The sequence below is a fragment of the Malus sylvestris genome, chromosome 16 (genome assembly GCF_916048215.2).
Source record: "Malus sylvestris chromosome 16, drMalSylv7.2, whole genome shotgun sequence".
Lineage (NCBI taxonomy): Eukaryota > Viridiplantae > Streptophyta > Magnoliopsida > Rosales > Rosaceae > Malus > Malus sylvestris.
In genome coordinates, this window is record NC_062275.1 from 8683739 (window position 1) to 8710625 (window position 26887).

The window sequence follows — 26887 nt, forward strand, 5'->3', positions numbered from 1 at the left end:
TTATGTTTCAGATCCTTCACATGTGATTCCTCCTTAACCTTTGGAAATCAATTCGGACTTGACTTATGATGGGGAACCAGTGACTCTATTAGATTGGAAGGATAAAGAACTGAGGAACAAGACAGTTCGTCTGGTAAAAGTGTTATGGAGAAATCATTCAGTGGAAGAAGCTACTTGGGAGACAGAGGATCAGATGAGAGAGATGTATCCACGATTGTTTTATGATTATTAATGGATGTATGTATTATGTATAATTTCGAGGATGAAATTTTATAAGGTGGGGAGATTGTCACAGTCCGTCCCAAATATATAATTATCGATGGCGTGGATTGACGAAAACACCCTTGGACGTTAGTTGTGTAATGTGGTTTAAGTGTGGTTTTGGGTCAATATTTGTAAATCCTAATTGTTTGGAACCAATTAGGATTAAGTTATAGTGTTTTTAGTGGTTGACCAATCCTAGGCCACACACACTCACTCTCTCTCTTCTCTCTCCCGTACCCTCTCATATATATATATATATATCTCTCTCTCTCTCTCTCTCCTTCTTCTTGTACTGACAAAGACCAAGAACCTCTCAAACCTCACAGATCGAGGAAGAAAATGGTACCATTGTGTTTTTATGGTCCTCGCGAGTTCAAAGGTACCAAATATAGGTAAGGTTACCTTTGATAACGACAAAGCCCGATTCCATGCACTGTTCATGCAACTTTTATTCTTCAATTTTTAAGGGATTTCAAGTTTGTAGGAAGCTTTAGGAGGTCCTAAGGAAGCTCGGGGTAGATCGTTGGAAGAGTTTGGACGTCGGAGGGCCGATATCGAAGTTTTTTAAAGTTGACCGGATTATCAAGCTTCCTCAGGTAAAATCTAGTGTATTTCAATGATTAAAACTAGTATAACGTGATTCTTCATGTTGTTAGCTTCCCAATGGTTCAAATTTCATGAAAAATGGTGAAGAAACGAAAGAGAATAAGTGTTTCAAAGATTTACCCAGTATCCAGCGCCGACGACGGTCGCCGGAAATTCAATGGTAGGGATGATGGAATATTCTGTGAACTTTGATGAAATATTCCAACGTCGTCAGTTAGATTGGATAGATTCCGTTAGGTTTAACGAAATATTCTCTAGAATATTCTTAACGCCGTCAGTATGCGTGTCACGTGGCCGTACGTGAGGGCGCGTAGGGCCGTGCCCTTGCCGGCGCATGGCAGCACGTGAGAGGTCCAAAAATTTATCTGAAAATTTGGGGATGATCCTGAGGTTGTGTAGGTCACTATGGTATATTCAAATACCAAAATTGAGCATTGTATGAGGAGTTATTAGCTAGTTTTGTCTATGTGCTTTAAAATAACATTTTTATAGTTAATTTGCATATAGGTGAGACTTATCCCGAGGACGAGCGTATCCACGGGCGACTCGGGGGTTACGACCCGTCGACATACCAGTGAGTGGGCTTTTGTTTTCAGTATATATTTACATACTTGATATATTTCCCATAAATGCATTTTAAGGAAAATATGCTTTGAAATAATATGCCAAATGTTTTATATTCTGAATATGCATTTCATGCTTTTATATTCAGTATATATTTATATACTTGATCATATGGTGTTGTGGAGGCACATGTAAGTTCAGGTAAGTTATGTTTAGCTATGTGAATCATCGATGATGTGATATGTGATTGAATGATGTTGAGCTCATAAAACTACATCTAGGGTGATTATGATTTAGCCAGAGATATGGAGTATAGGCCTGTTTATTTACGTCACCTCCCGCACTATATTGGATCCAACTTCAGTGCACAGTCTTGTCGTACAAACCTTATTTATGGTTCCGACTCGTAGGTGACTAGCGAATTATCGCCCGGCTATTATGAGAGAGTAAAATTGAGCATAATTATATTACACCCAATCTTGTCGTACAGACCTTATAGGGGTTCCGACTTATGTGCAGTATATTGCCGTATAGGTCATTGTAGTGACTCCGGCTAGATTGATTTTGAGCTATGAATTCAGCTGTATAGACTATCATAGGGGTTTCGTCTAACATATCATATTTCTATGAATTTATTTATTTTTTACCCGAATTGCTTACTTTGTTATATATTGGCATGGCATATATGTTTGAATATGATTATGTGAAGCATGAATTGAATTGATATGATTTCATATATATGTTGTTGATACACAAAATCAGTGAGGACTTTGGTACAGCAGAAAGTGTTAAGTTTGTGACCTTCGCTAGATTGCTCCGGTCACTAGTGTGGATAAGTATGTAAAAGGATAGGGACAGGGAAGCAAACACAAGATGTACGTGGTTCACCCAGATTGGCTACGTCCACGGAGTAGAGGAGTTCTCATTAATTGTGAAGGGTTTACACAAGTACATAGGTTCAAGCTTTCCTTTAATGAGTACTAGTGAATGATTTAGTACAAATGACATTAGGAAATATTGTGAGAGAATGATTTCTATTTATAGAAGAGAGTTTATAGTTTCATTCAGATATTGACACGTGTCGTGTTGTGATTGGTTTCTGATGTTGACACGTGTCGCACTATGATTGGCTTCTGATGTCGACACGTGTCGCGCTGTGATTGGCCTCCTGGTTGTAGGGAAACTCTTCTAGGTCCTTGACGGTATAACATTGATCGGTGCTCAGTAGTTTCGGGATTGGTCAAGTATGGTACAAACAGTGCTCCATTAAGTTCCCGAGTGGGGGAAGCTCCTCAGTTGGGGACTTGCAAGATCCAAGCCATTGAGTAATCACGAAACTTATAAGTACCGAAGTGTGGTGTCATTTTCACTTGCCTTATCTGTCTCATACGTAGATGTGGCATCTTCTTTAGAAGTACTTTTCCTCCATCCAATGGTGGTATCTTTAACCGATGAAGATGCACAAGGTAATGTATCAATTTCACTTGAAGTTTACTTGTAGTTTCGGGCTTGGTCTAGTTCAATAAAAACCCTATAGTAGGAGTCCCCCAAGTCACCGAGCTAGGAGATTTATCGAAAGAGGTAACAAACAAGGTAAGCAATCAAACTTCCAAGCAAGCAACCTGGATCGGAGGTTTGACTTCGGCTTCCGGTTGATTGTTCTTCTTCTCCTTGTGTCGTAAACAGCAACAAGGATAAGGAGAAGCAAATGGAGAAGAGATGATATAAGATACTTTTGCTTTTGAAGAAGTAACTTTCCACAGGCTTATTCTTGAACTAGGCTGGAGGGTTTTCTGGTTTCCTCCAGAGTATAAGGCCGACTCAAGAATTTGAGGGTCAAAACAAGTCCATCAAATCGAGAGTGCGTTCGGCCTTGATGATATGGGATGCTTTTGCTATTGACGAAGTAATAGATGAATCGGCATATGTTCAGTTGCGCTTGTCTCCACATGCTTCCTTGTATCCTTCTCACTTGCCCTATTTGTTCCTCAGGCAGATGTGGTATTTTTCTAGAAGCATAAGATGTTGAAGATGAGTACTCGAGAGCAATCCCAGGTAAGTAATCAGGCAAGGGGTTCTAGGCAATCAGTTCCTTACTGGAAGCTTGATTCCAAGTGCTGTCTGATTGCTCTCTTTCTCCTTGTCTTGCAGGTAAGAATAAGGGCAAAGGAAAAGATAGGGAAAAAGCATGATATGGGATACTCTTACTTTTGACCCTGATGATATGAGATATTCTTGCTCTGGTGTGGCTGGTTTGTATAGGTATTATTGGGGGGGGGGGAAGAAAGCTGAGTATTTCGATAGGCTTCGTTAGGAGTGCCCTCTCAGATATGAGGAAGGGTTGAGCATTTTTGTAGGTCTGCCTGTCCGTGGAGGATGGAAGTCGACATATATAGGAGTCTTCCTAACAACAAGTAGTAATGCTATTCATTTACCCTTCTTGGTCGTAGCAATGTAGTAGGAGCTGGAAGCTTCATGTGTTTTAACTTTGTCAGAGCAATTTGAAAAAGTCGTATGTGGTATCTGGAAAGCTGATGTTGCGTGTGAAGATTACAGACAAGCTTTATCCAAGGAAATCTGGCTCTTGAAGTTCGGAGAGCGATGCCTCTTTGGTTTTCGAACAAGCAATCCTGTCGGAGATCTGGCTCTCGAGATTTGGAGAACGGTGCCTCTTCGATTTTTGAGAAAGTAATCCTGTTGGGAGTCTGGCTCTCGAGATTCGGAGGGCGATGCCTCTTCGATTTTTGAGCAAGTAATAATGCTATTCCTTTACCCTTATTGGTCATAACAATGTAGTGGGAGCTGCAAGCTTCACATGTTTTAACTTTGTTAGAGTGCTTTGAAAAAGTGGTATGTGGTATCTGGAAAGTTAATGTTGCATGTGAAGATTGCAGACAAGCTTTATCCAAGGAAATCTGGTTTTCGAAGTTCGGAGAGCGGTGCCTTTTCGGTTTTTGAACAAATCATGTCGGGGATCTGGCTCTTGAGATTCAGAGAACGGTGCCTCTTCGATTTTTGAGAAAGCAATCCTGTTGGGAGTCTGACTCTTGAGATTCGGATAACAGTGTCTCCTCGATTTTTGAGAAAGTAATCATGTTGGGAGTCTGGCTCTCGAGATTTGGAGAGTGGTTCCTCTTTGATTTTTGAGCAAGCAATCTTGTTGGGAGTGTTTTCTCGAATGTGAGTAAAGGTTGGGCATTTTTGCCAGTCTGCTTCACCACGGAGCACGGAGGTTGACACACATTGGGACTTTCTAGTTATCAAGCAGTGATGCTGTTCCTTTACCCTTGTGGGTAATAGTAGGGTAGCTGGTCCTTCAAAATTTATGTGTCTAAACTTTGTCAGAGATCTTTGGCAAAGTTATCTGTGGTACCCGAGTAGCTGATGTTGCGTGAGGAAAGTGGTACATTTTTGAAATCCGGAGAGTGGTGCCTCTTCGATTTTTGAACTAACGACCTTGTTGCCCTTTCTTTTATAAGGGCACCAATTGTGTGCAAGGAGTACATTCAGAGAGTTATTGCTTGTAGGAATTTTCCCCTTACTTCAGATATTTATTGCACCTCATTTCCCCTTCATCATTTCTGAGAATGTTTGGCCTATCCGACCGTCGTTTTGACTTGAACTTTGGTGAAGAGGCATCCATGCCTTTTCAAGACAACATATGGCGCACATCCTTCTTATCCCTTACTGGTCCTCTTACTGTTGGGGACTCTATGATGAAGAATGATATGACCGCTGCGGTGATGGCCAGGAACCTTCTCACTCCCAAAGATAATAGAATACTTTCCAAACGGTCTGATGAGTTTGCTGTTAAGGATTCTCTGGCTCTCAGTGTTCAGTGTGCAAGTTCTGTGTCTAATATGGCCCAACGCCTATTTGTTCGAACCCGCCAAGTTGAATCATTAGCGGTTGAAGTGATAAGTCTCAAACAGGAGACTGAAGTGATAAGTCTCAAACAGGATATCAAAGGGCTCAAGCATGAGAATAAACAGTTGCACAGGCTCGCACATGACTATGCTACAAAAATGAAGAGGAAGCTCGACCAGCTGTAGGAATCTGATGGTCAGATTTTACTTGATCATCAGAGGTTTGTGGGTTTGTTCCAAATGCATTTATTGCCTTCGTCTTTTGGGGCTATATCGCGTAATGAAGCTATAAATGATCAACCTTCGGTGCCTCCTCATTCTGGGGTTCTGCCTAGTACTGAGGCTCCGAATAATCACCCTCTGGTGCCTCCTCTTTCTGGGGCTTTGCTGACTGCTGAGACTTCCCCTGAGCAACCTTTGTGAAGGTTCCATTTTGTTTGTTTATTTTGATTCATGTATATGTACATATTTGTAACTTATCGGAGATATCAATAAACAAGTTTTGCTTCATTTCAACGTATTGTGTTAAATACACCAAGGCTTTCTTCACTAAGTTTTTTGAATTTTTCCTTTTGTTGAAGCTTGTATGTTGAAGCTTTGTGAGTGAAGCATGTAGGTTGAGGTAGTGCTCCCTTAATTTCCCAAGTAAGGAAAACTTCTTGTTTGGAGACTTGAAAAATCCAAGTCACTGAGTGGTCGTGAGATTTCCGAGTATCAAGGTACAGTAGCATATGGTAGGAGTCTCCCAAGTCTCTGGTCGAGAAAGTTGACGAATTAGGCATTTCCTTTCTAAGTGGTAGCCCAAAACTCTTTCTTCATATATATTTGTTATGAAATTTGTTAGGCCCAAAAAGAGGAGGCCTAGGCAATTTTTTTTTTCGAAATTTATTTATTTTTTTGAAATTTCGAAATTTTGAATTTTCGAAATTTTGAATTTCTGAAATATATATATATATATATATATATATATATATATATATATATATATATATATTTTAAAGCTTTGTAGGTGAAGCTTAGGTGTTGAAGCTTTGTAGGTGAAGCTTTGTTGGGCACCATGAATTGATTTTGCTTCACACTATCTTGATCAAGATAGTGTGAAGCTTTTGTAGATGAAACTTTTGTGGGTGAAGCTTTTGTGGGTGAAGCTTTTGTGGGTGAAGCTTTTGTGGGTCAAGCTTTTGTGGGTGAAGCTTTTGTAGGTGAAGCTTTTGTGGGTGAAGCTTTTGTAGGTGAAAGTTTTGTGGGTGAAGTTTTTGTGTTGAAGGTTTTGTGGGTGAAGCTTTTGTGTTGAAGCTTTTGTAGGTGAAGCTTTGGAGTTGAAGCTTTTGTTGGGTACCATGAATTGATTTTGCTTCACACTATCTTGATCAAGATAGTGTGAAGCTTTTGAGAATTTGTAGTTGTCCTCCATTGATGAAGCTTTTGTTGGTGAAGCTTTTGTGGGTGAAGCTTTTGTGGGTGAAGCTTTTGTAGGTGAAACTTTGGAGTTGAAGCTTTGGAGTTGAAGCTTTTGTTGGGTACCATGAATTGATTTTGCTTTACACTATCTTGATCAAGATAGTGTGAAGCTTTTGAAAATTTGTAGTTGTCCTCCATTGATGAAGCTTTTGTTGGTGAAGCTTTTGTGTTGAAGCTTTTGTAGGTGAAGCTTTGGAGTTGAAGCATTTGTTGGTGAAGCTTTTATAGGTGAAGCTTTTGTTGGGTACCATGAATTGATTTTGCTTCACACTATCTTGATCAAGATAGTGTGAAGCTTTTGAGATTTTGTAGTTGTCCTCCATTGATGAAGCTTTGTTGAATTTTCCCTTTTTTTTTTGGGATACTAAAAATTTGAAAATGTGGGAGGGACAACATGTACAAATTTTGCTTCCATATTGTTGAGCAAGAGATTGTGATGCAAGCCACACTTTGTAGTAGCAAAGGTTTGGATGAACCATATAAATTGAATTTGCTTTGAAGGTTTGAGAATTGTAGTTGTCCTCTATTGATGAAGCTTTTGTTGGCAATATAAATTGGTTTTGCTTCACACTGTCTTGATCAAGAGTGTGTGAAGCTTTTGAGAATTGTGGTTGAACTCCTTTGATGAAGCTTTTGTTGGCAACATAAATTGGTTTTGCTTCACACTGTCTTGATCAAGAGTGTGTGAAGCTTTTGAGAACTGTGGTTGCCCTCCATTGATGAAGCTCTTGTTGGCACCATAAATTGATTTTGCTTCACACTGTCTTGATCAAGAGTGTGTGAAGCTTTTGAGAATTGTGGTTGAACTCATTTGATGAAGCTCTTGTTGGCACCATAAATTGGTTTTTCTTCACACTGTCTTGATCAAGAGTGTGTGAAGCTTTTGAAAATTGTGGTTGCCCTCCATTGATGAATCTCTTGTTGGCACCATAAATTGGTTTTGTTTCACACTGTCTTGATTAAGAGTGTGTGAAGCTTTTGAGAATTGTGATTGAACTCCTTTGATGAAGCTCTTGTTGGCACCATAAATTGGTTTTGTTTCACACTGTCTTGATCAAGAGTGTGTGAAGCTTTTGAGAATTGTGGTTGCCCTCTATTGATGAAGCTCTTGTTGGCACCATAAATTGGTTTTGCTTCACACTGTCTTGATCAAGAGTGTGTGAAGCTTTTGAGAATTGTGGTTGAACTCCTTTGATGAAGCTTTTGTTGGCATTATAAATTGGTTTTGCTTCACACTGTCTTGATCAAGAGTGTGTGAAGCTTTCTACGAGTTGTAATGTTTGCATTGTTACAGAGGGGAAATGTTTGAAGCAGATGCAAGAGGCCTGAATAGCTTGATCTTCGTATGCCATGCACTAAAGTTGTTGTTGGTTCAATAAGACTTTGTTGGTGACTATAACTCTTGTTGGGCATAAGTGCTCCCCTAGTTGAGTTGTCAAGCTTGATGGTTTTTTATTATTTGTGAATGCTAGGAGTTCATATGTACAAGTTGTACCACTCATCTTCTGGTAGGTGGAATGAATGGTGAGTTGCTTTCATCACTTGGTTGGTGGTACGAAGATGAGTTCCTTCATCACCTTTCATCACATTTCATCACATGGTTGGTGGCACGAGGATGAGTTCCTTCTTCTCCTGGTTTGTGGCATGAATGACAAGTTGTCAAATGATATTAGAGTACGGGTTGTACATTTCATCACCTGGTTGGTGGCATGAGTGACTGGTAGGCATAAAAGCACACCACAAAGTAGCACACAAATATCCTATTAATTTTCCTTATTAACACTAAAATTTGTCAATTGTAGCATATGAAAATAAGGGTATTTCCCGCAGAAGATTGTTTTATCTAACTACTTAAAATGTCACAAAAACTGGTTGCTGTCCCTACTGACCAGCCACCAAAAAATAATTATTAGACTGACTTACACTGATCTAAAGTCTATGAAATTTTATATGCAAACACTAGACACATAGTACGACACTCTCACAAATTTGTGGGATTTTTGGAGTTGATTTGCTATTTAAATTAAATCGTACAAAAATAGTATAGAAACAGATTTTGAGCAGATCACAAGTTTAAGAAAAACGAGTTAGGGGAATTGTTATCCACCACTAAATAATCATGCAAACATGTTATGTTTCATTCAAATTCCTTTTACTTCCAGATGAAGATGCTCAAGTTGGCTCAATGTTATAACACAACCTATTACTCTTTCTTACGTAGTATGTTAAGAGAATGACGTTTTCAACTTAACGTAGTCCTTAGCATGCAATCTAGAATGGCATGTTCATAGATTTAACAAGTAGAAATCATTAAGAACGAAAAGAGTTTGAGTCATCACAAGACATGGTAAGTATTGGCGCTGTCTTACTTATCCTAGAAATTAGTTCATACGTTAATTGCAATTAACAAGTACTACTCTAGAACATATGTAGGTCCTCATTCAACAAGGGCAGACATACATATATTCATAGCATTTGAATCCTAGATATGTTTACTAAGTATGTATCCATAGAAAACATATAAAGAATTCATCACTGACATAAGTAGTAAACCAATTTTCATCCATTCATAAAAGCAATTCAACGAAATGTCATAACAGTTTTGCAATCATATTCGGAGCTTCAAAACAGCCCCTAACTGCTTAAAATTTAGTTACACATAATTCTCAAATTAAACCAAAAGTAAAACATGGGTTTGAGAATATAAAACCAAGAAAAATAGAGTGAAGCCTCTTCTTCTTTCCTTCCTTGCTCTCTGCCGTGCCTCTTGCTCTCTTCTGTATGTTTTTTCTTTCTTTTGCTGTGTGTTTCTTCTTCTTTCCTCCTCTCTGCCATATGTTTTATGTTGCTGTTTTATTTGATTCTTTTTCTTTGCCAAAGCCACAAAAACCATGTGGAAGACCAGCTAATTCCATATTCTCCATCCATTTGTGTCCATGATTGCTGTTGGAATTTGCTGACAAAGGAAAAGTTCCACTTTTTCCTTTGTTTTTTATTGCATCGTTGGCTGCCAACTATTTCCACTTAATCCTCTTTTCTAGCTGTGCATTTCCACTTGCTCCAAAGGCAAATGAGTGCAATCATAACCCCATTTGCTGCTGAGTGTTGATGACAAAGCAAAACACAAAACATGTGCTTTTACTTTCTCATTTTATAAGCCAAATCTGCTTAGCCATTTTCTAAACCTTTCAGTGTTACAATGCCCATAACTTCTTCTAGAAAAATGATATTAATAATCTGTGAATTTCTCCAGAAAATAGACATCCGTAGCTTTCCAAGCATATAAGGCTCATTCTCCCATTCATTCTGAGCTGTTCGCAACATGCTTCCAAAGTCAGCTAATCTGCACAGGCAGTTTTGACGAATTTATTACTTAATATCCCACTTGTGCTACTTTTCTTTTCTTTGCTTGACAAATCACAAAAAACACAAAAACAAAGTAAATAGCTCAAAAATATAAGGAACTAACTAAGAAAAGACAAGTGAATTTGATGTAAAATATATATAAATATGATCTTATCAAATACCCCCACACTTAGTTTTTGCTAGTCCTCGAGCAAAACAAAACAAACGAAACAAACAAAACATAACCTAGACCTTCCAACATTTGCCTCAGGGATTTTCAATGAAACATGACATGCCAAAGATCACCACTTACATAGATTTAAGCAATCCTTACCCTCGAGCATACTTAATCATAGTCACCATTCACTAGCTCACATTTAATCAATTAAAACAACATTTTGAATGTAGTAACATGCCTTAGAGAATTCCTTCAATTCCTTACTAGATACTCTCTATTTTCACACACATTTTTTGACTACACACCCTACACTAGTTATATGTGAGAAGATTGATGTAAACATGAAAGACTAGTACTCACATATGTTATAACAAAGAAAGCAATTTCTGGAGTTAATAAGCATGTTTAGATATGATCTCATGAATGGGATGCTACTACTTAGATGCGAGAACCAGTGACACCATATGCTCATACCAATTTTGAACTCCACAAATTGAAACACACAACACTCGAGATTGAAGTCAAGGGTTGTAATAGGGCTTGGGGGTAATGGCTAACAAAGAAAGGATAGGGATAACAAACATTCTTAAAGTGATAGCAAGCAAAGCAATGAAATAGACACTTGGAATTCACTTTAGAATGCAGAATCAACTTTTAAATACAAAGGGAAGATTCATGCAACACTTAGGGCCGAATTCAATGTTTTGGACCCTTTCTTTAACAAACAACACTTTAGAGCTCTTTTTCATACTTTTTTCAATTCTTTTTTTTCTTTTTTTTTCTTTTCTACCCGTGCCTTATTAAGGACTTTGGCACACACACACACACAAGAATCACTTCCCTCACACTTGCTTTCTGTGATACATTGATAAAAAGGAGTTCATTTTAAGTCATGCTTTACTATGCTTCAAGAACAAGGGTATGGATGGTCCTAAAACTAGGCTAGGTAAGGATAGTGTGGGTTAACAAAGAACATAGACTTAACAAGGCTCAACGGGGTTAAATTTAAATACATAATGAAATAGGGGCACGGCAATTTCGCTTTGGTGGTCACTACACAACTTCATCTTGAATATGTGTTATGCAAATCAATAGCATGCTTTGAATGAAATAGGCATGAGTTCTAGCATTTAGAACTAAATGATGAAACGCCTTCTAAGTAGCAACCAATCAAATAATAATGAGATCATGCAACGACTTTAGAAAACAGTGGTGCACAAATTATTAACTCTCCAAATAAACGTTTAGGCTCAAGTCTCACAAGGTTGTAGCGTTCATTTGAGTTCCTTCTTTCAAGCATGTTACAAAAACTGATTTTTCTTTTATGATTGCATGTGAATTCATAAATTATAACCACAACCAAGCACATCAAAGAGTAAATTAAATTTTCATCCATGTTTATAACTCTCTTTAACAGTCATGTAATTAAAAACCAAATCTTCATCATTGTGTTGGAAGGTACCCTAACACACAAACAAACACACAAAAATAATTCTTTTTGGGTTTTTCACAACAATTTTTTTCAAACTTTTATGAGATTTTCGGATTTTTATGTCCAAACACACTAAAACACTCCAAAACAGCTTAAAAACACTTAAAAACAACAAGGAACAACACTAGAAGTAATGAGTGATAAACTCCCACGAATTTCATGCAAAACAACTTGGTTACCCCCCACACTTAAATCAAACATTGTCCTCAATGTTTCAAGCATAAACTCACAAAAAAACAATCAAACAAACAAACAACGAATAAACATGACAAGTATGGCAAAGTAAAAACCAGATAGAGTAGAGTTTTAGGAACGCAAATCTGGTTATGGAGATAGATAATCTTGTTGACTTTCCACAGCTTTGATCTCGAACTGGTTTGGAATTCTGAGCGAGGAATATGAGAGTTCCATGGTTTCAAATCAGACTCCTTCTGCTGGGTTGATTTGATTGTGCAGTCTGCATTCTTCTCTGCTTGTTTCTTCTGCACGGCAGGCAGGCAGGCACGAAGTAGAGGTGATGATCTGTTTCTTTTTTCAATCTTTCCAAGTGCCCACCATTTGCTTTCTTTCTCCTTGTCCCTAGCTGAGGATGAATTAGCACATTGTCTCCACATGCTTCGATGTATCATTTTCACTTCCCTTATCTGTTCCTCAGGCAAATGTGGTAGCTTTTCAGGAAGCATAAGATGTTGAAAGATGAGTACTCAAGAGCATTTGCTAGGTAAGCAATCAGGAAGGGGTTCCAGGCAGTTGGTTTCAGATCGGAAGATTGATACTAAGTGCTGGCTGATTGCTCTCTTTCTCCTTGTCCCGCAGATGAAAACAACGACAAGGAGAAGGACATGGAGAAAGCATGATATGAGATACTCTTGCTTTCAACCTTCATGATATGAAATACTTTTGTTTTGGACGAGTTGTTTGCAGAGGTACCCCAAGGAATAAGGAACACTGAGTGACTCGAGAGGCTTCGTTGGGAAGACATTCTCGTAGTGAAGAAAGGTTATGTATGTCTGCCTTGCAATGGAGGGTGAAGGTTGACATTTATAGGAATTAATAACCAGTATTATTCTTTCACTCTTGTCGGCAACCATTGGATGATTTAACAGTAAACTTCACGTGCTTTCTACTTCACAAGAAATCTTCGACAAATAGCTCGTAATTTTCGCAAGGCTGAGTGTTCATGTGACAGGCGCTGACACGTTTGGAAAAGCAAGTGCCTATTCGATATCTGGAATTGGCAATTCGACAAACTGCCTGTGATTTTCACAAAGATGAGTGTGCATGTGACAAGTGTTGCCACGTCTAGAAAAGCAAATGCCTCTCCGATTTCTGAGCTTGCCTCTTCAATTTCTGAGCTCCGTCGACTGCAGAGGTTGCATGTGATAAGTGCGGACAAGTATGGAAAAGAAGATTGGCCCATGGTTTTTTATGAAGCCCAGCTTTTGAGAAAGCTAGCGCCTCTTTAATTTTTGAATTGGCCTCTTCGATTTCTGAGCTTGCCTCTTCGATCTTTGAATTGGCCTCTTCGATTTTTGAGCTCGTCTCTTCGATTTCTGAAATCCCGTCGAGTGCTGATTTTTATAGAGGCACACAGTACGTTTCAAAGCACACTGGAATTTTCGCCTGTAGAAACTTCTTTCTTGCACTTCTAAGATCTTGATTTGTCCGACCTCTTCTTTCTTCAACACTTTTGAAAATGTCTGGCCCATCCGACCGTCGTTTTGACTTGAACCTTGGTGAAGAGGCAGTCCCGCCTTCTTCAGACAACATATGGCGCCCATCCTTCATATCCCTTACTGGTCCCCTTACCGTTGGGGATTCGATGATGAAGAATGATATGACAGCTGCGGTGGTGGCCATGAACCTTGTCATTCCCAAAGATAACAGACTACTTTCCAAACGGTCTGATGAGTTGGCTGTTAAGGATTCTCTGGCTCTCAGTGTGCAATGTGCAGGTTCTGTGTCTAATATGGTTTAACGCCTATTTGCTCGAACCCGTCAAGTTGAATCATTGGCGGCTGAAGTGATGAGTCTCAAACATGAGATTATAGGGCTTAAGCATGAGAATAAACAGTTGCACAAGCTCGTACATAACTATGCTATAAACATGAAGAGGAAGATTGACCAGATGCAGGAATCTGATGGTCAGATTTTACTTGATCATCAGACGTTTGCGGGTTTGTTCCAAAAACAGTTGCCTTCGTCTTCTGGGGCCGTACCGCGTGATGAAGCTTCAAATGATCAACCTCCAATGCCTCCTCATTCTGGGGCTCCGCCGACTACTGAGGCTTCTCCTAAGCAGCCTTTATGAAGGCTCCCTCTTGTATTTTTCTGCTTAATGTTCCTTTTTTTTTAATGAAATTGAATGTAAAAATACCTTGCATATCTGTAAATGTTTCAAAAATAAACCCACACCAAAAACAATTAAACAAGCAACAAATAAAAATGACAATCATGGCAAAATAAAACTACAGAAAAGGGAAGGTTTTTAGGAACGCAAAACCAATCGTGGAGCAATTCAAAAATCTTCCTTATTTGAATATATGGGTTGCCTCCCAAGAAGCGCATGCTTTAACATCTTCCAGCCGTACGAAACTTCCTTTTAAACTTGGATAGGGCCCATATCATGGAATTGATCCTTGAATGGGAGGTGATACTTGAAACGATCCGGGAATGGTTTAAATTCTAGACTGGGTGCCTGAATTACAGAAGGAAGAGTTTTCTCGTTAGAACTAGGAAGAGAAATTAAATAGGAATAAGACTTACCATGAATTGGTGAAAGAGACTTAAGGTCTGCCACTGTTTGGATTAATTCTTCTTCAATGTGCTCAAAATAATTAAGTTTTCCATGTGTAAGGCTTTGCACTAACACCTTTTCTAAATTATCTTGTCCCACACCATCATTAAAACAATCCTGCACAAAATAGTCAAACGCATCAATATAAAGACAAGATTCAAAATCACTAGGGTACCTCATAGCATTGAAGATTCTGAACTTGACGTTTTCTCCATCGATTTCCATGGTTAATGTACCATCGTAGACACCAATCTTCGTACGCGCCGTTCTAAGGAATGGTCTTCCCAAAATAAGAGGAAACGCGGTAGGCATAGGGTCATGTTCCATCTCAAGAACAAAAAAATCAGCGGGAAAAATGAGCTCATTCACTTGCACAAGTACATCCTCCAATAGGCCTTTGGGATATCTATTTGAACGATCTGCCAACTGGATTACTACTTTTGTTTCCTTCAACTCTCCAAGGTTCAATGATTCATACACTGAATATGGCATCAGATTGATGGATGCTCCCAAATCACACAATGCTCTCCCAAACTCTTTCCCTCCAATTACACATGGAATGGTAAAGCTACCAGCATCCTTCAACTTCGGTGGCAGCTTTCTCTGTAAAACAAGTGATATTTCCTTGCTTAATGCCACAGTTTCTTGATCACTGAATCTCCTTTTGTTCGTACAAAGCTCTTTAAGGAACTTTGCATAATTGGGCACTTGTTTTATGGCATCTAAAAGAGGTAAGTTCACTTGGACTTTTCGGAAAGTATCCATGATTTCCTTATCAGTTTGCTCTTTCTTAGACTTCATAAGCCTACGAGGGAAAGGAACAGGGACACATGAGTTAAATGAACTTTGAACTTCTTTACTTACCTTATCAGAATCTTTTTTGTTCAATTATGTAGCTTTATGAGACTTTTCAGTTTCTGTTGAAGCTTCATTTTGCTCAAGATTTTTGGTTTGTAGCTACCCTTGCTCATTTGTATCTTTTGTAGTCCTCTTTTGCATCATCGACTGCTCAAAAACTTCTTTTCCACTTCTTAAAGTCACAACATTCATCTGCTCCGCATTTGGATTCACCACGGTTTGGCTAGGCAACCTTCCTGGTTAGTGTTGTTGCCCTATCAAACATGCTAACTGACTCATTTGGCGCTCAAGGTTTTCAATTGCTTTATCTGTTTTCTATTGATGAGTTTGAGTAGAGTTAGCTAAAAAAGCAATTAAATCCTCAAGAGACTTACTTGGAGCTTGCTGTTGTTGAGGCTGAAATGGTGCTTGCGGTATTGTTTGAAAGAAGCCAGATGGACGGTTATAGTTATTAGCACATTGTTGTCCGTTGTCTTGATTGTTCCACTTTAAGTGTGGATGATCACGCCACCCCGCGTTATAGTTGTTGGAGTATGGATCATACTTTTGCCTTTGTTGCCCCTGAAACCCTCCTAACGCATTAGCTTGCTCAAGACCACCTTGATACATCAATGAAGGGCACATGTCTTTGGCATGTCCCTTTATTAAACATACACCGCACACCTGTTTTGGAGCTACCATAACATGTTGCACAAGATTAGTCAAGTTAGCTAATTGTAATTCAATACTAGAATTAGCACTTACCTCGTTAACTTTCTTAAGAGGTAGCTTATCTCTCCCTCCAAATTGTCGTGTGTTGCCAACAATGTTCTTTAGCAATGCCTTAGCATTAATAGGCGTCTTATCCATGAATGCTCCTCCACTTGCTGCATCAAGCATTACACGATCAGTACCACACAATCCCTCATAAAAGTACTATATTAGTAAATGCTCTGAAATCTAATGGTTAGGACAAGATGCAACCAAATGCGTGAACCGCTCATAGTAATCTCCAAAGGGCTCTCCATGTTGTTGTCAGATTGCACATATGTCTTTCCTTATGCTTGCAGCTTTTGTGGCCGAAAAATATTACTCCAAGAATGCTTGCTTCACCTGGTTCCATGTGTTCATTGATCCCGGAGGTAAATTGTAAAGCCACTCTTTTGCCTTAGCTTCTAATGTAAATGGGAATGCCCTCAACTTAACTTGCTCCTCATCCACATTTGCTGGTTTCATTCCCGAGCATACCACATGAAACTCCATGAGATGCTTGTTGGCTCATTCTCTCATTCATTCAGAGCTGTTCGTAACATGCTTCCAAAGTCAGCTAATATGCACAGGCAGTTTTGACGAATTTATTACTTAATATCCCACTTGTGCTACTTTTCTTTTATTTGCTTGACAAATCACACAAAACACAAAAACAAAGTAAATAGCTAAAAAATATAAGGAACTAACTAAGAAAAGACAAGTGAATTTGATGTAAAATATATATAAATATGAGCTTATCAATGACAAGTTGCCAAATGATATTAGAGTACGGGTTGTACATTTCATCACCTGGTTGGTGGCACGAAGGAGAGTACGGGTTGTACATTTCATCACCTGGTTGGTGGCATGAAGATGAGTTCCTTCTTCACCTGGTTGGTGGCATGAGTGGCAAGTTGCCAAATGATATTAGAGTACGGGTTGTACATTTCATCACCTAGTTGGTGGCATGAAGGAAAGTACGGGTTGTACATTTCATCACCTGGTTGGTGGCATGAAGATGAGTTCCTTCTTCACCTGGTTGGTGGTATGAGTGGCAAGTTGCCAAATGATATTAGAGTACGAGTTATACATTTCATCACTGGGTTGGTGGCATGAAGGAGAGTACGGGTTGTAATTTCATCACCTGGTTGGTGGCATGAAGGAGAGTACGGGTTGTATATTTCATCACCTGGTTGGTGGCATGAAGATGAGTTCCTTCTTCACCTGGTTGGTGGCATGAGTGGCAAGTTACCAAATGATAGTAAAGTACAGGTTGTACATTTCATAGCCTAGGTGGTGGCATGAAGGAGAGTACGGGTTGTACATTTCATCACCTGGTTAGTGGCATGAAGATGAGTTCCTTTTTCACCTGGTTGGTGGCATGAGTGGCAAGTTGCCAAATGATATTAGAGTACGGGTTGTACATTTCATCACCTGGTTGGTGGCATGAAGATGAGTTTCTTCTTCACATTTCATCACCTGGTTGGTGAGAATAAGGGCAAGGTGTCTAGGCACATTGTAGCAAGTGTCGAATGACACAAAGTATGTTGAACTCTTTCAAAGCACAGTTGGCTTATGTATGAATGTGTTGGAATGTATGATTGAACGAATATACTGTGAAGCTGTTCGTTTATTTGTATAGTCTTGTTGACATATACTTAGACTTTGTTTCATGTTGGAAGCATTCATGTTGAAGCTTTGAACCCGAGTGTTTCATTGCTAGGAATGTAAGAGGATTATGACCGAGTTGTCTAAATCACCTCTTTGTTGAATTCATGCCAAATAGTTTTCGTTACATAGGATGCCGAACGGCTGAAGCTTAACACTTGTACAATGTGAGTTTACTTGTAATAGTACTTCAAGTGATCAGCGTTCCATGGATGGCCAATGGTCTTGCCATCAGAGCTTCTAAGCTTGTAGGAGCCAGGGCGACTGATGCCAACAACTTCAAACGGTCCGTCCCAGTTTGGACTAAGTGTTCCTTTACTCAGGACTCTATCACAGAGTAATCTTTTCTTCAATACCCAGTCCCCCACTTTGAAAGAACGATGTTTAACCCTTGAGTCATAGTAGTTGAAGATGCGCTACTTGTAGGCGACATTCCTCAAGTGAGCCTGGTTTCTGTGTTCCTCGACTAGATCTAAGTTGAGGGTAAGTTGTTTGTCATTTTCCCTTTGCACGTAGTTTTGGACTCGGAACATTGCTTGCTCAAGCTCAATTGGGACAACTGCCACTGTACCAAAGACAAATGAGAATGGGGTTTCTCCTATTGATGTCCGATACGAAGTGCGGTATGACCAAATAACTTGGGGTACAAATTCTGGCCAACAACCTTTAGCCTTGTCCAAGCTGGTTTTCAAAGTTCGCTTGATTATTTTGTTGATGGCTTTAACTTGTCTATTAGACTGGGGATGAGCTGGGGAGGTAAAACATAAGTTGATGTTGAACTTAGAGCAGAACATCCTAAACTTATTGTTGTCGAACTGTCGTCCGTTGTCAGTGACTATCGTATTGGGAATGCCGAATTTGCAAAGGATGTTCTTCCATATGAAGTCTTCTATTTTTGGTTCAGCAATGGTTACCAAGGATTCTACTTCGGCCCACTTTGTGAAGTAGTCAACTGCAACGATTGCATAGCGAACCTTGCCCTTCCCTACAGGCATTGGGCCGATCAAATCAAGTCCTCATTGGGTGAAAGGCCAAGGGCTGATCATAGGAGTGAGCGGCTTGGGAGGGAAGTGAGGAATAATTGCGTAGCGTTGACACTTATCACATGAGCAGGATATTCTGATGGCATCTTGGTGGAGTGTTGGCCAGTAATATCCTTGGTGAAAAACCTTATGTGCTAGGGATCGAGATCCAACATGATCTCTGCAGACTCCTTCATGTATTTCTCTAAGGACAGTTTCCGCCTCTTTGGGTGTAAGGCATCTTAGGTATGGTAGGTTAAAACCCCGCTTGTAGAGTTGGCCATTAATGATCAAGTAACGGGTAGCCTTGTATTGAATCTGCTTAGCTTGGACTTTGTCATTTGGAAGGGTGTCATGAGCAAGGAATCTATAAATCGGGGTAATCCAACTATCTCCTTGTTGTAAGTTGCACACTTCCGCAGCCATGGTGCTTGGTACTGCCAACAATTTGACCTAAATTTTTCTGCCAATCTTGCCTTCCACCGTTGAGGCGAGGTGAGCCAAAGCATCTGCATGACTGTTTGCCGCTCGAGGAATTTGGATGATCTGGTAGTGGAAGTGCTTGAGCAACAATTGCGTTTGTGCCAGATATGCTGCCATAGAGCTATCCTTAGCGTCAAAGTTGTTGGTGACCTGGTTAACCACCAATTGGGAGTCATAGAAGATATCAATTCGTTTAACCCCATGGTGTTTGCCCAAACGTAAGCCTGCTAGGAGGGCTTCATATTCGGCCTCATTGTTCGACGCCTTGAATTTGAAAGGAAGAGCATACTCCATCGCCACTTTGTTAGGGGTCGTAAGGACTAGTCCTGCTCCATAACCCTGTTGGTTGGACGAGCCATCAACATATAGACTCCATGCTGAGGCTGTTGGTTCTATTTTCTAAGCTTCCGAGGGTAATGAAACTACTTCTTTAGGCGTAGAAACAATGTCAACAAGATATATGAAGTCAGCGATGAAGTCTGCCACTGCTTGGCCTTTCTCAGCTGGCTTTGGTTGGTAGGAGATGTCAAACTCACCCAATGTTATCGCTCATTTGATCATTCACCCGGAAGTGTCAAGACTTTGGAGTATCTGTCGAAGAGGATGATTGGTAAGCACGATGATGAAGTGTGTTCGGAAGTAAGGGCGAAATTTCGAGCAGACATGACCAATGCTAGAGCCAATTTCTCAATGTTGGAGTATCGTGTCTCCGCATCTTGTAAGGCTTTACTAGCTTAGTAGACAAGTCGTTCGACATTACCATCATTTCAAATGAAAACGGAACTTACTGCTAAAGCCGATACAGATAGATAGATAATGAGAGTGTCACCAACCTCAGGTTTGGAGAGCAAAGAGGCTTTACTCATGTAGTCTTTGAGGTTCTTGAATGCCTCAGCACATTCATCAGTCCATGTAATGTACTTCTTACTTCCCTTAGGTGTTTTGAAGAAATGAGTACATCTGTTTGTGGCCTTAGAAATGAACCTAGTTAAGGCGGCCACCTTGCCAGTAAGGTTCTGGATGTCTTTTAAAGTTACCGGTTCCTTCATGTGGAGGATTGCTTTGATCTTCTCAGGATTAGCCTCAATGCCTTGTTGGCTTATCATGAAGCCTAAGAATTTGCCAGAGCCTACGCCGAAGGCACATTTGTTGAGGTTCAACCTCATTTGATACCTCTTCAGAATGGTGAAAGTTTCATATAGGTTGGTGATGTGTTGGTCAGCATGTTTGCTCTTGATTAGCATATCATCAACGTAAGTGATGTGTTGGTCAGCATGTTTGCTCTTGATTAGCATATCATCAACGTAAACTTCCATGCTCTTCCTAATCTGTTCGGCGAACATTGAATTGACCAGTCTCTGATAAGTCGTTCCTGCATTCTTTAGGCCGAAGGGCATGACTTTATAGCAATATAGTCCCCTGTCAGTAGTGAAGGCTGTGTGTTCTTGGTCCAGAGGGTTCATGAGGATTTGGTTGTATCCTGAGTAAGCATCCATGAAGCTCAGGAGTTCACACCCTACCGTAGAGTCTATGAGTCTGTCTATGAGAGGAAGAGGAAAGCTATCATTTGGGCATCATTTGTTTAGGTCGGTGTAATCGACACATATTCTCCATAAGACCTTTTGGAGCAGGAGACTTTCCTTGGTCGGATTCTTTTTAACAAGGACAACATTTGCTACCCACGTTGGATAATTGACTTCGCGGACGAAGCCTATACCTTTGAGTTTTTCAACTTCTGCCTTCATTGCCTCGTACCGTTCAGCGTCATAAGATCTTCGCTTCTGTCTCACTGGCTTGGTCTTGGGGTCAATACTTAAGCGATGACAGATTATATCGGGAGAGATGCCTGGCATGTCCTTGTATGACCAGGCGAAGACCTCAATGTTCTCTTGCAAAAAAAAGATCAATGCTAACCGAATGGGTGGTGACAAGGTGGTACCAATCTTCACCATCCGATCTAGATGATTTTTTGAGATAGAGACATTCTCCAACTCTTCAGCGGGTTGTGCTTGCTGGTTGAAAAAGTCATCTCTAGGATCGTCAAGTTGACTGTTGCTACCGTGAAGATCCAAGTTGGCTTCGTCTGGGTTGGTCTTTATAACTTGGTCATGTATAGAAAGGGTTTCCTTGGGCATAGACAGGTGTCATTGCTTGACCGAAGTGTTGTAACATGATCGTGCACTAAGTTGATCTCCTCTAATGTAACCATTGCCATAGGGGGTTGGAAATTTCATCAACAACATATGTGTGGATACCATGGCCTTGAGATCATTAATGCATGTGCGTCCGAAGATGACATTGTATGCCGTTGGGCAATGAACCATCAGGAAGTTAGTGGTAATGGTAGCTGTGTAAGGGCATGTACCAATGGTGAAAGGTAAGTGTATGCTCCCCAAAGGTTGCATGATATCATCGGAGAAGCTTATCAGAGGGGAAATCGAGCGGTCGAGAAAGTGTTCAGCTACATTAAGTGCCCTGAAAGCTTCAGCAAACATGATATTGACCGAAACCCCCGTTGGATTTGTCGTACTTCAAAGTTGGCTATGTGAGCTTCCATGATCAGTGGGTTGTTGTGAGGGTAGATGATACCTCTTTCTTCCTCAGGGTAGAAACATATTAGATCCCAGTTAGGCTTTTGATGCTTACCTCCCCTGATGTATTCCACGTGAAACACTTGGTGTCTAGACCTTAAAGCTCGTTCACTATTTTTCATGGCCCTATTGGAATATTTAGATATGGGTGTGCTACCACTTATGGAATATATCACATTTACCTGGCGTTGGTTACGGTTACCCCTTGGAGGGTGAATGAGGAATTGATCAATTTTTCCTTCACGTGCCAAAGCTTCAATATGATCACAAAGAGTGATACATTTCTCACCGTCATGGTCATTATGCTCGTGGTAGCAGCAAAACGTCCCCGTGTTCTTCGTGGGCTTGTAATCCGGGTGCCTCGGCTTTGGCTTCAGTATCAAGTGTGCTATGCTGGCGTAAATGGCCAGGCATGTGGCGTTCAAAGGTGTGTATGCCTCATACTTCGGGGTAGAGGTTGTCCTGACACGTGCTTGACCCACTATGTTGACTGCCTTGGGGTCGGGGATTATCATGGCGATACCCTTAGTTATCGCGGTAGTATCCCTTACTCCTTTTACTAAAATGAGACTGGTGATGATGGAAATCTTTCCTTTTGCCCTGAGATTGATATGTCTGTTGACTTGGCAAAGTATTAAGTAAGGCAGGGGGAGGCACCACTGCTGTTTGGAAGGTCGAGGTCTTCTCATTTGGTTGGATCTGGCTTTCACTCCCTACTTGCTGATAAGGGGTGGTTTCCCTTGATATGTCATTGCCTCGGTGGAGGCATGGTTGTAAGCCTGTGCCATTACCTTAAAGTAAGTCTTCCAAGTGTTGGAATTGGCCATGTACTTGAAGAAACAGTCACGTAAGCCTGCCATGAAGGCTTTGAGGGCAATCTTGTCGTCTGCCTCAGTACAACGGGAATACTCATGGCTGAAGCGGCCAGCATACATACGTAATGACTCGTCTAGCTTCTGGCGAATAGTGTACAAGTCATCCGCAGAGTGTAAGCGATCGGTCTGGAAAATGTGTTGAGAAACAAACAGTTTCCTCAATTCCTCAAATAAGTATACCGTTTTCTGAGGAAGACGGCAATACCAGTTTAGAGCTCCACCAGAGAGGGTAGAGGGGAAGAGAAGACATTGCTCTTCGTCGGTGTGCATCCGGTATGCCATGGTAGACTCAAAAAGGTTAAGGTGTTCAATTAGGTCCTCCTTTCCAGTATAGAGTTACAAGCAAAGCTTCTGCTTTGTCTTTTCTTGGAGGGGGTGTCGAGGATCCTTCTTGTAAGAGGGTCAGGCCTAGGTTGGTTCCAATTAGGTATCTCATTTTGCCTAGGTTGGTTCCAATCAGGTATCTCATTTTGTCGTTCAGCCTTCAACTTGTTTACTTCCTTAAGAAGTTGTAGGACAAGAGGGTCCTGAGTGGAGTCATGTACCATTGGAGCTTTCTTTCGTAAATCTCCATCTCCTCTTGGAAGTATGAAGGTTTGATCAAGAGCATGTGATTTTTTCCTGGATTCCCCGTACTAACTTCTAGGGCGAGTCTGTCGGAATACCTCATAGTCCCCTGTACCTTCATGTTCCTCTAGGACATGTCGTTCCTTCCCTAGATTGGCAGCTGGCCTGGGTCGTGAGAGGGGACCTAGTCTTTCAGAAACCCTTGGGTTATTGATCTTCGAGCATATGTGAAGGGGATTCTCTTGACTTTGCTTTAGGAAGTCTCGGCAGTCACGATAAATGGTTTTCGATCCTTCTAACCCTTCTGCAAGGAGGTGTCTTCCTCCACTTCTCCTGCTTCGGGTCGAAGCAGCTGGGTTGAGAGAAGTCTCATGTTGATCAATGTTTTGATGATTAGCTCGCTCCTCATCAGGGATACCCATGTCGAAGGAAGGTGACCCTCCGTGTTGGGGGGCACCCAGATAATGGTTGATGTCCATAGAGGCAACAAGCTCGCGTATTTGAGTACGCATAGTTTCGTGGAGTGTTTTAAAGTGCTTCTCATACTGCTCCTGGAGGACCTCATTCTTCATTGCTATCTTGTTGTTTTGAGCTTCTAGCTCATCAACTTTAGCTTGACGAGCAACCCTCTTTCCTTTCTTCTTTCGTTGCTTCGCACTAGGTGTAAGAGGGGTGTCATTCTGTGTGTTGTGGCTTCCTTCGCTCCCCATGTTAGAGAGGGATGCCTGGTTAAAAGAGAGTGTACGAATGGTGGAAACCAGCTTGACAAAGCTGAAGAGAGTGGGAATAAGTGTCGTTCCCACAAACGGCGCCAAATGTTGATGCACAAAATCAGTGAGGACCTTGGTACAACAGAAAGTGTTAAGTTTGTAACCTTCGCTAGATTGCTCCGGTCATTAGTGTGGATAAGTATGTAAAGGGATAGGGATAGGGAAGCAAACACAAGATGTACGTGGTTCACCCAGATTGGCTACGTCCACGGAGTAGAGGAGTTCTCATTAATTGTGAAGGGTTTCCACAAGTACATAGGTTCAAGCTCTCCTTTAATGAGTACTAGTGAATGCTTTAGTATAAATTACATTAGGAAATATTGTGAGAGAATGATCTTTATTTATAGAAGAGAGTTTCTAGTTTCATTCTGACATTGACACGTGTCGTGTTGTGATTAGCTTATGATGTTGACACGTGTCGCGCTATGATTGGCTTCTAATGTCGACATGTGTCGCGCTGTGATTGGCCTCCTAATTGTAGGGAAACTCTTCTAGGTCCTTGACGGTATAACGTTGACCGGTGCTCAGTAGTTTCGGGATTAGTCAAGTATGGTATAAACATATATATATGCTTATATTTTGATTCTGGGAAAAATTATACATGTTTTACAGCGAGGGGTTAGTATATTGATAAATGAAATGATTTTGTAAAATATTTGTTTTTGCCCACTCATGTTTTCTGTTTTGCGCCTCTCCAGGTTTTAAGTAAGCTTGCTGTTGGTGGCTTGAGGACGTCAGCAGTTCTGACTTATCTAAATAATAGTAGGACATTTCTGGTACTGTATAACTAGTACTTGTCCTACTGGACTGCACTTAGACTTTATGCTCTAATAGGAGTGTTCACTGTTGTAACTAACTCCTATCACTTTCTGTTTAGTAGTACACTCTAGTAATTTGGTTTTTAATTATTCGTATATTTCTTATCTTTATCGCTTCCGCACTGTGTACATGGCTACGTCACTCTCACGTGACGGCCAGCATGCCTTGATCTCGGTCAGGGTGTGTCAGGTTTGGTACTGGTACCGTACAATATCCCACTGAATTAAATAGGAATGTATGTTTTTAATTAAAAAGGGTGGTGATGTAACCTACTCCTATCTATAGTTTATATATTGACACGCTTTTAATAGACATTTTGGCACTAATTTTATAATGTATTTCAACGATCTGAAATGTTTATATTTTAGTACATTATTTGTAGATCATTCTTGGAAAAAATTTACCAAATCCAAAACCATTAAGACATTCATTAGTAGTGAAGAAAATAAACGAATATGATTCTACAAAGAAACACTAAATTTAATCAAATGGTCATATTTTGCTTCGGATTGATTGATTTTTGTTAGACATACTCTTTGAGGCAACATATAAAGATTGGTTAGATTGTTGAAATACATAACAAAATGACCCCACAAAAAACATGTGTCAAGCTGTGTATCCAAATCCTAACCTTATAGGTGTGTGTGAGACTCGAAAAAGCGCGTGTATTCCCAAATTCTAACTATGTTTTTGAGGTCTTGGGATGGAACAGCTGACGGCGGCGGCGGTGGACTGGCTGGTTGACAAACTTCTCCTCCACAGACACATATATAAACCCGCATGCACGGAACATGATAGTTACATGCCGCAATAAGTTCCAATCAACTCTTTATTAATAAAATATTATCATATAATTTATGTTTATTTACTTATATACGTTGTTTATACAAATAATGTACTTTTATACGTCGTTAAATTAATACGAATTTGATTAAATATATTCGAATGTGAATTTTCGACGACGACTTTCTGAACCTAATAGCATCATTTCCAGCTGATTTGCAAGACTGCATGAATTTCGTTAGGGGTAGTTATCGTTTGTCGATAAAGCGTGTGATGATAATTTGTAAATTGGACCCAAAATTACAATCAAAACAGTGTGGAAAACGATCAATCATAGTGGTATGTAGATGATTTTCGTCGAAGGGGAGATGTAGCCTAGTAAGCACACACCAACTAGTGAATTTTGATAGAATGACAACGATGTGAGCAGTGGCAAAGCTAGAAATTGTTGGGTGGAGAGGCGAAAATTTTCGAATCCTTACCTCCAATTAGTAAACCGTTTCTCAGTGAAACCATCACTTCCATCATTTCTCGCTTTATCAAAATCACATTTGAAAAGTAGCAATAACGGCAAAATGCTACATCTTTTGCTATATTGTACTTCAATCACTCAAAATTATCAAACTAACGGGTGATAAAACATCGATTGTCCTTCCCCATAACTTATAGTATCATTCCATTACCTAAATGTATAATGAAAGGAAAAAGTCACTTAATCCTAGATAGAGTCTACTACAAGTAATAACTAATTCGACCAACAATTCAGCTAATTAATATTAATAATTATATAATTTTATTAATAATTAACAATTAATTTATTCAAGAATCAACAATTCAATTAATCAATAATCAACAGTTAATTTCATCAATAATCAACAATTCATTCGTCAATAACCATACAATTCATTCGTCAATAACCATACAATTCATATCAATTATTCTATATCAATTAAACAAAATTTTATATTAAACTATCAATTAGGGATAATTAAATTTATAAAAAAAAAAATAGATATTTACATTAAAAGTGGCTATGGAAGTTGGCTTGGAAGATGTTGGCTTCTAGGCTTTGAGGCTCCTTGGAATGGAAGGTGGAAGCTGCTGGCTAAGGCTTGAAGGCTTGAAGCTGGAATGGAAGGGGACACAGAC

General features: G+C 40.0%; 1 long non-coding RNA gene across 1 annotated transcript; it reads left to right on the top strand.

Annotated features, from left to right (window-relative positions):
• The first annotated feature begins 826 nt into the window (after positions 1 to 826).
• On the top strand, positions 827 to 25081 carry LOC126607066 (uncharacterized). Its single transcript, XR_007617485.1, has 3 exons — positions 827 to 860; positions 1363 to 1444; positions 24835 to 25081. It is a non-coding gene; the product is annotated as an uncharacterized LOC126607066 (long non-coding RNA).
• Positions 25082 to 26887: the final 1806 nt, after the last annotated feature.